Genomic DNA, 8,469 nt, shown 5'->3' with positions numbered 1-8,469 from the left:
CCTTCCGACCCGTAAGTAGAGAGAAATATATCATTGCCTTCACTTTGGCTCTGGGTATTTTTCTCCTGAGAAAACTAAAGTGAAGTTATCAATGTTAAAACTTAAGTAAGAACATTTAAAAAACTGAAAACTGTTTCATAAAATGTGATTTTAACACCTCCCAAAATAGTTACACTCTTATAAAAAAGGTTTTCCTCATATTTTCAAATATTAAAATTTGTTAAACTTGTGCCCAAATATTTTCATACCTGTGCAAATTTTTTGGAAGCCTAGGGCTTGTAGCAAGCTGTTAATTTAATAACTCCTTTACATATGCATTATTACCTGTTGGAGTCACTTCCTTTTGTAAATTCACGGATTTCTATCTTTGTCTGCCTTAAAAAACTGACATCTAATAGAAATCTAACTGCATCTGAATTGATACAACAGGAAGTAACTTAGCTCTTGCAATACCTAGAGCTAGAACCTTCAAGAAATAGCCCCATTGTTACTGTGTCACATGACTGTTTTGAGGCCTGCTTCTCCTTATCTAGCATTGTCTTACTCAGCAAATGGGCACCGCCATTGCATAAACAGGTATCCAAACTGTTGAGTAGGCTTGAGGTCTTAGTGATTCATTCCTATGAGCAATTACGTGTATTATGAAAAGCACATTACAACTCAGCTTTGAGTTCAATGCCTCATATGATGACTCATTAAATTGCTTTTGTGTTTTGTAACCTAATTTGTTAATAAGTTTATGGGAAGCTAATTAAGCTAGCTGCTGATCTATATAGTTCTGCCTTCCTTACTGAGTCCTATAGTCTTCCATTAGAAGTGTGGTACTAGACTCTTCCTCTGCTAAGAGAGTTTCAAAATTTTTAACAGCGTTCTTAAATATGGTGGATATTTTATTTACTACTTACCAAAAACATCTAGCTACAGTTTATCTGTTTAGAATTCAGTTGTGACAGCATCACCAGCCTGGAGAAGACCAGGAGAGATGTTACTAATACTCATGTACTTCAGAAGTGAGTATGCTCAGAACCCCATCTTCATCTACCTTATTCTAACAGGTCTGATTATCTGATTTCTGCTCCTAAACAAATCGCAAGTATTCACAGGGTCCTGCTAGAGACAGGTAAACAATAAAATGTGACAGCCAACAGCAGGGGAGAGAACCGAAAAATAAATACAATGTGAACATTAAAAGCACAGCTGCCTGAGACAGTTTAATGTGGGATCCTGCACACCTTAGTGCCTGAGAGTATCACTGTGATCAAAATATACAAGCAGGCTGTTTAATGATGAATTTGAATCAAGATAAGTGGTATATGGTATTTAAGAAGGCAGGACATGTGCTGCATTTGGTGCTACCGATTTCTACTTCACATAGTTAAAAGCTGAGTGCTTGAAGTGGTATATCCAGATGGAAAGTTTATGCAGAAAATCCCTTGATGCATTCTTTGATATTTGGAGGGTTATCATAGGAAGTTTTTCACTCAGTTGAAACATTTTTCAACTTAATGAGTGTGATTCACTACATAATTTAATTTGTTAAAGTATGAGGAAAACTAAATGAACAGTGACTTAAACCACATAAATCAAGTTAGATGACCTCCTCCACATTAAGGAGGATTACAAATCTCGTTTAAAAACCATTCAGCTTGCAGTTCCATGACTGCCTTTCTGCCTTGCGCCAGAGGTGAGATTGTGAAAGACTCTCAGAACTGTTGTTTTGTATTAGCTATGCTGCGTCATCTGAGGTTATGCTTCAGATTGCCATAATAATCTTTTACTGGAAACTCACTTTACCATGTTCAGAGTCAACTATTATCTTTTGCAGAAATCCAGTTTAATAACGTCATGTTGCAAGCAGCATTTTAAAAAGTAAATAGTTCATATTCATTAGCAATTGTATTGTGCAATTTTATATTAGTTACGGTCTTGAAGGACATTGAAAATCTGTTCAGAGAGATATCTGTGTCATTCAGTCAGAAATCTCATCACGTTCTAACTTTAAATGATTTTTGCTTACACAAAGTCTGTGACACCAATCTCTTAGAAAATTGTTGTCAAATAGGTCAGCTACAATACTTACAAATTACTGATGTCCATTATAAGGTTGTAATTTTCTAAAATAATATAGAAAGGGGAAAAGGGTAGTAAATTGCATAATTACAGAGATGAATCCTGTAATAATGAGAAAATAAAAATGTCAACAAACAATTCACTAAATTTTAAGATCTCCCATAATTTTACATTAGTATCCATCACATATTCCTCTGCATTATCATACTAAATAAATGAGTCACTAACATCCATTCAATAAATTTAAGACAGAAGTAGTCTTCAACTATGTTTAAAGCTGCCAAGAAAAGAAATAAGATGAGGATAGATGTTCATTTTAAAATTCTGCATACAGCTGTGTAGCAACACGCTGGACAACCTAGAGGAAATGGATAATTTCCTAAAAAAACAAATGATCAAAAGTGACCCAAGACAAAATTGTTAATAGGTAAGAAAGGAAAACACTTTTTCTTTTTACAGCCATACCTGCTGCATTTGGAAGTTTCCTGGCCAGGAATGAATCTGAGCTGCAGCTGGGGCCTATGCCACAGCTCACAGCAATGTCCCATCCTTAACCCACTGAGCCGGGCCAGGGATCAAACCCATATCTTCACAGAGACAATGTTGGGTCCTCAACCTGCTGAGCAAAAATGGGAACTCCCTAAGTATTTTTTTAAGAGGAAAAACTCCCACTAATTCCATATAGCTAGTATAACGCTAATATAAAAGCATGATGGGGAGTTCCCTTTGTGGCACAGCAGAAACAAATCCGACTAGTATCCATGAGGATGTAGGTTCAATCCCTGGCCTTGTTTAGTGGGTTAAGGATCCGGCATTGCCACAAGCTGTGGTATAGGTCGAAGATGTGGCTCAGATCTGGCATTACTGTGACTATGGCTGTGGTGTAGGCCAGCAGCTACAGCTGGTATTAGACCCCTAGCCTGGAAACTTCCATATGCCGTGGTGCAGCCCTTAAAAAAAAAAAAAGTGATAAATACAAGACACACATACACAAAAACTAACAAAATACCCATAGATCAATCTCAGGTATACATATGACTGAAAGTTCTAAATTAGAAAATATAGCACTGTTTAAAAAAAAAAAGGTTAATCACTTACGGTGGCAAAGAGGACTGTTCTCCAGGAATTCAAGAGTGTTTTGATTTCAACAAATCTATTAACACAGTCAATTATACAAATTAATTAAAGAAAACATGATCATATCAATTAGATGCTAAAATGGCTATTGCTGTTTCAGTAGCCATTTCTAATGATTCTTGAGTAAAACAGAAATTGAAGGAAACTAAACACAATGAAGAGTATTTATGGAAAGCCTATCAGTTTTTAAAATCATTAACTGTTTCAGTTAAAATCAGGAAACGGCAGGAATGGCCACTGTCTTTTTTTTTTTTTTTTTTTTTTAGGCCGCACCCACGGCATATGGAGATTCCCAGGCTAGTGGTCTAATTGGAACTGTAGCCGCCAGCCTACATCATAGCCACAGCAACGCAGGATCGGGAGCTGCATCTGCAACCACAGCTCATGGCAATGGCAGATCCTTAACCCACTGAGTGACGCCAGGGATCAGGAACCCGAAACCTCTTGTTCCTAGTGGGATTGGCTAACCACTGCGCCAGGATGGGAACTCTGGCTATTGTCATTATTATTAAAGATTATCCTGGAAGATCCAGAGACTGCTGATATGATTATATGCCTAGAGAACCACAGAGACTGGGAAAAACAAGATTAAAGCATTTTAGTAAGGTATTTGGAAACAAGATGAATATACAGGAGTTCCCGTCATGGCACAGTGGTTAACGAAAAGGACTAGGAACCATGAGGTTGTAGGTTTGATCCCTGGCCTCGCTCAGCGGGTTAAGGATCCAGCGTTGCAGACAGAGCTCAATCCCTCATTGCTGTGGCTCTGGTGGAGGCCGGCAGCTACAGCTCCAATTAGACCCCTAGCCTGGGGATCTTCATATTCCACATGGGAGCGGCCCTAGAAAAAGGCAAAGAGACAAAAAAAAAAAAAAAAGAAAGTGAATATACAAAATTTAATAGCACCTTGAAATGCTGGTGTGAGAAATATTTCATTCATAATAGTAAAAAAAAGGTAAAATAAATTTATCAAGAAAGATATAAGACCTATTTTTAAAACCTACTGTTACTAAAAGGAATTGAACAAGATTTAAATATATGAAAACACTATTATAAAAAATAAATCTCCTGGAGTTCCCGTCGTGGCTCAGTGGTTAATGAATCCGACTAGGAACCATGAGGTTTCGGGTTCGATCCCTGGCCTTGCTCAGTGGGTTAAGGATTTGGTGTTGCCGTGAGCTGTGGTGCAGGTTGCAGATGCAGCCCGGATCCCACGTTGCTGTGGCTCTGGCGTAGGCTGGCGGCTACCGCTCCGATTAGACCCCTGGCCTGGGAACCTCCATATGCTGCAAGAGCGGCCCAAGAAATGGCAAAAAGACAAAATAAATAAATAAATAAAAAATTAAAATAAATAAATAAATCTCTTAAAGTTAATAAATTCAATAAAATACATTAGAATAAAATTGGATTATCTTAAGATTTATTTAGAAAAGTCAGAAAATTATACAAAAACAAGCATAAATGATAACTTTACTCACCAGATATCAGCACATACTATAGAGCCATTGGAATTAAGTGAATTAGTGTGATTAAAAAACTGCATTAAATAAGAATAAAGAATTGAGATGAAAATTTAATACAGGATGAATGTGATGTTTTAATTCAAAGAGAAAACAATTGAATTTCCAATTTTCACTAAAGGCTTTGATATGACAAAATTATTTTTAAAATTTTAAAAAAAGTATTTTAGAAAGAGTTGGGAGAGGGGGAAAGGAAAAGAAAGTAGACTAAAGACACTGAAAACCTATGATGCAAAAATTAATAATTTTTTGTAACAAAAGTGATAAAGTCTCTATGTAATATGTAATAAATGAGGAAATTGCCATGTGGGTTACAGACAAGAGTTAATATCTATAAAACTATGCACTGTGTATCACAAATGGGCAAGAAAAAGGCAAACAAAAACATGGGGAAAATAATACAAAGACATAACCATAGAAGAGTAAATCCAAAATGAATAAAATTATGCTTAAACTCATTAGTAATCAGGGAAATACAAACAAAGCTCTAGAAGACTGTCACTTTATAACCCATTGTATTGCCACATATTAAGAAGAGCAATACCTATCACTGGTGGGAATTTTGGAGGAGGGAACCAAATAGTCTCATATGTTGGTAGTAATAAATATAGACTATTACAATCTTTTTCTAAAACAATTTGGTAACTTTTGGAGTAAAATATTCTTTATCACAGTAATTCTACAGAAATAAAAATCGATATAATTGTACACAAATATACATATATATATATATACACACACACATTTTTATTGCAACACTGATCTTAATGGAAAATACACATTAGAGCCCTGTTGGTTGATTCAGTGTATTTTTTTTTTTTTTTCTTTTTAGGACCACACCTGCAGCATATGGAAGTTCCTGGGCTAAGGGTTGAATTGGAGCTACAGCTGCTGGCCTGGCCACAGCCACAGCAACACCAGATCTGAGCCACATCTGTGACCTACACCATCACATCATTGAGACAAACCTGGGTCCTTAACCCATTAAGCGAGGCCAGGGATGGAACATGAATCCTCATGGACACAGTCTGGTTCTTAATCTGCTGAGCCACAACAGTAACTCCCTGATTCAGCATTTCTATGCAGTAGGGAAAAAAGCAAGATGCAGTATGGCATGTTTAATCCCCTCTTTTCATATATATATATATATATATATATATATAATGCATTCTTATTTTGGGCACTGTGTATATATATATGTATGTACGTATGTATGTATAAATGTCGACTTTATGAACCTGAGAAAAAATGGGATGATACATCATAATGAGAGTGACATCATTTGTCTGGAGAGGGTAAGTAAAGATGGGAATTTGGGTAGGAGGGAGAAGACAGAGTAAAGAGTAAACAAACAAAAAAATACTACATTCCATGTATGATATTCCATTTCAAATTATATAAATTAAACATGTATATACACAATAAGAAAGTTTAAAACATTAATTGGATTTGATATCATGAAGGTCATTGATGACCTTACCCAGAGCAGTTATAGTTAACTGGAAGCAAATAATAAAGTAACATTCTTATTAGAGCAGTTTGAATTACAAATAAATAGTAAGACAGTTGACTACTATAAACTGAAACTTTATACAATAATACTAATAAAAAAGTAAAATATAATAAACAATGATGAGCAAAAGAGGGGATAAAGAAAGTCATTATATGTTATATACATGAGCCTCTGCGTACTGGCTCATGGGTTGCTTATTTCTTCACAGCAGACTGAGAACCATTAGCTCAAAAGCCCACTGGCACCAAACCAAAAGTTTACCCATCCACTTGTTTTAAACATAGTCCAAACAATGGAGGTTCCCTTGTGGCACAGTGGGTTATGGATCCAGCACTGCCACAGCTGCAGCTTGGGTTCAATCCCTGGCCCAAGAACTTCCACATGCTATGGGTGCAGCCAAACAAACAAACAAAAACAAGAAACAATAAGCATAATCCACACAAACAGATTTTTAGCCATTTAGAGCTTGCCTGCTTTACCTACTCTGTGAAACCGTCCAAAATCTGTTTGCCACAGATAAAATAAGCCTTGGGCTATAAAGACTTTAAGCAGCTGTTGTGCTTTGTAATTCTCTAACCCAGAGACTCCTGCCATGCTGCTAAATGACATCATACATAAGCACCCTAGACATAAAACCCCCATCTGATGCCCTCCCCCAGTACCCTTGTCCTCCTCCCTTTTGGGATGGTGGCCCCATGCCTTAAGCTCAAGCTTAAGGTTCGTCTCATGCTGCTAGGTCTTTTCCCAACATACAAACCCGTCAAAGTAACACTAAAATAAAGCTTGTGTGTGCTACTGCCACCTCATGGCCATATCTTTCTTCAATCAGCCCCAAAATGCTCAAACTCACCCCCCCCCCCCCACACTGCATAATAACAAAAGTAAAAATTCACCAGGAAGATATACCAATTCTAAAACTGCAAATCCATAATATATCCTCAAAATAAATAAAGCCAAATTTGATAGAATTACAAAGGGTAAATGACAAATCCACAAATACAGTGTGAGATTTTAACATCATTTTCAGTAACTGACTCAATGGACATAAAATTTGTAAGGCTATATAGATTACATAGAACTATAATCAACAATTAAAGAATCCCTATTTTTTTCTAGCACATTTGAAATATTTATAAAAATTGACCAAATCTTAGGCCTAAAGGTATCAAACCTTTAAAATGATATATAGACTACAAAGCACTACTATTAGAAATCAAAAACAAAAGGTTATCCAAAAGAGATCTTTAAATTTTAGAAGTTAAAAACATACTTCCAAATAATCAATGGAACCAAGAAGTAAATATAATAAAAATTAAAACATTTAAAAATGGATGAAGATGAAAAGATTACAGATCAATAGATATGTAATAGCTGAAGCAGTACTTGGAAATTTACCAGAAGAAATTTGCATTCATGGGAAGGACAACAGCCTACATTTAGAAAAAAAAAGATTTTAGGGGGTCCAGTAGTCTGGGATAGGTTTAAAATAAAGGGCAAATTATTGCATGTCCCATTCCCACCATGAAGGAAATACAATGCCTCACAGGCCTCTATGGGTTTTGGAGGCAGCATATTCTATAGTTGGGAATACTGTTCTGACACATACACTGAGTGACACAGAGGCTGCCAGCTCCTACAGGAGCTTGAAACAGGAAAACACTCTGTAGCAGGTTCAGGCTACAGCACAAGCAGCCCTATCATTTGGGCCATACAGTCCAGCAACTCTCCTATATTGGAAATGTCGGCAGTGAGAAAAATTACCATGTTGAGTTTACGGCAAATCACAATATGAAAATTACAACATAGCCCTATGACATTCTCTAGCAAGGCCATTGCTGTCTGCTGATATTATATACCATATAATCATATGGAATAATTATATACTTTAATATGTTCATGCATGCTACTGGATCCACCTAACAATGGACATTAAGTGACCATGTGGCTAGAACTTCCTATCATGAGCTTGGCTCTCTTAGATCTGCTAAGGCATAAAGACAAGCTGGCCTAGTAGCAATCCATCGTAAGATGGAAGTAGCACATCAAGGATTGGGCACGAAAAGGACTACAGGGCACAAGTATAAGCAAGTGGCCCAGGACCCCACATCATCAACAACTGTTACATATTTTCTATCCATCAACTTGCAATTATGATTGTGTAGGCATTCCCAAGTTGGTTAAGGAGGTCCACTGAAAGGTCATCTCAAGATGTGAATGCAGGCCAAAAAT

The sequence above is a fragment of the Sus scrofa genome, chromosome 8 (genome assembly GCF_054392235.1).
Source record: "Sus scrofa isolate SSC_HxYL_T2T_F1_AM1 chromosome 8, Sscrofa_HxYL_maternal_Yorkshire_Landrace_v2.0, whole genome shotgun sequence".
NCBI lineage: Eukaryota > Metazoa > Chordata > Mammalia > Artiodactyla > Suidae > Sus > Sus scrofa.
The sequence above is the reverse complement of the archived record's forward strand: the minus strand, read 5'-3'. Positions refer to the sequence as shown.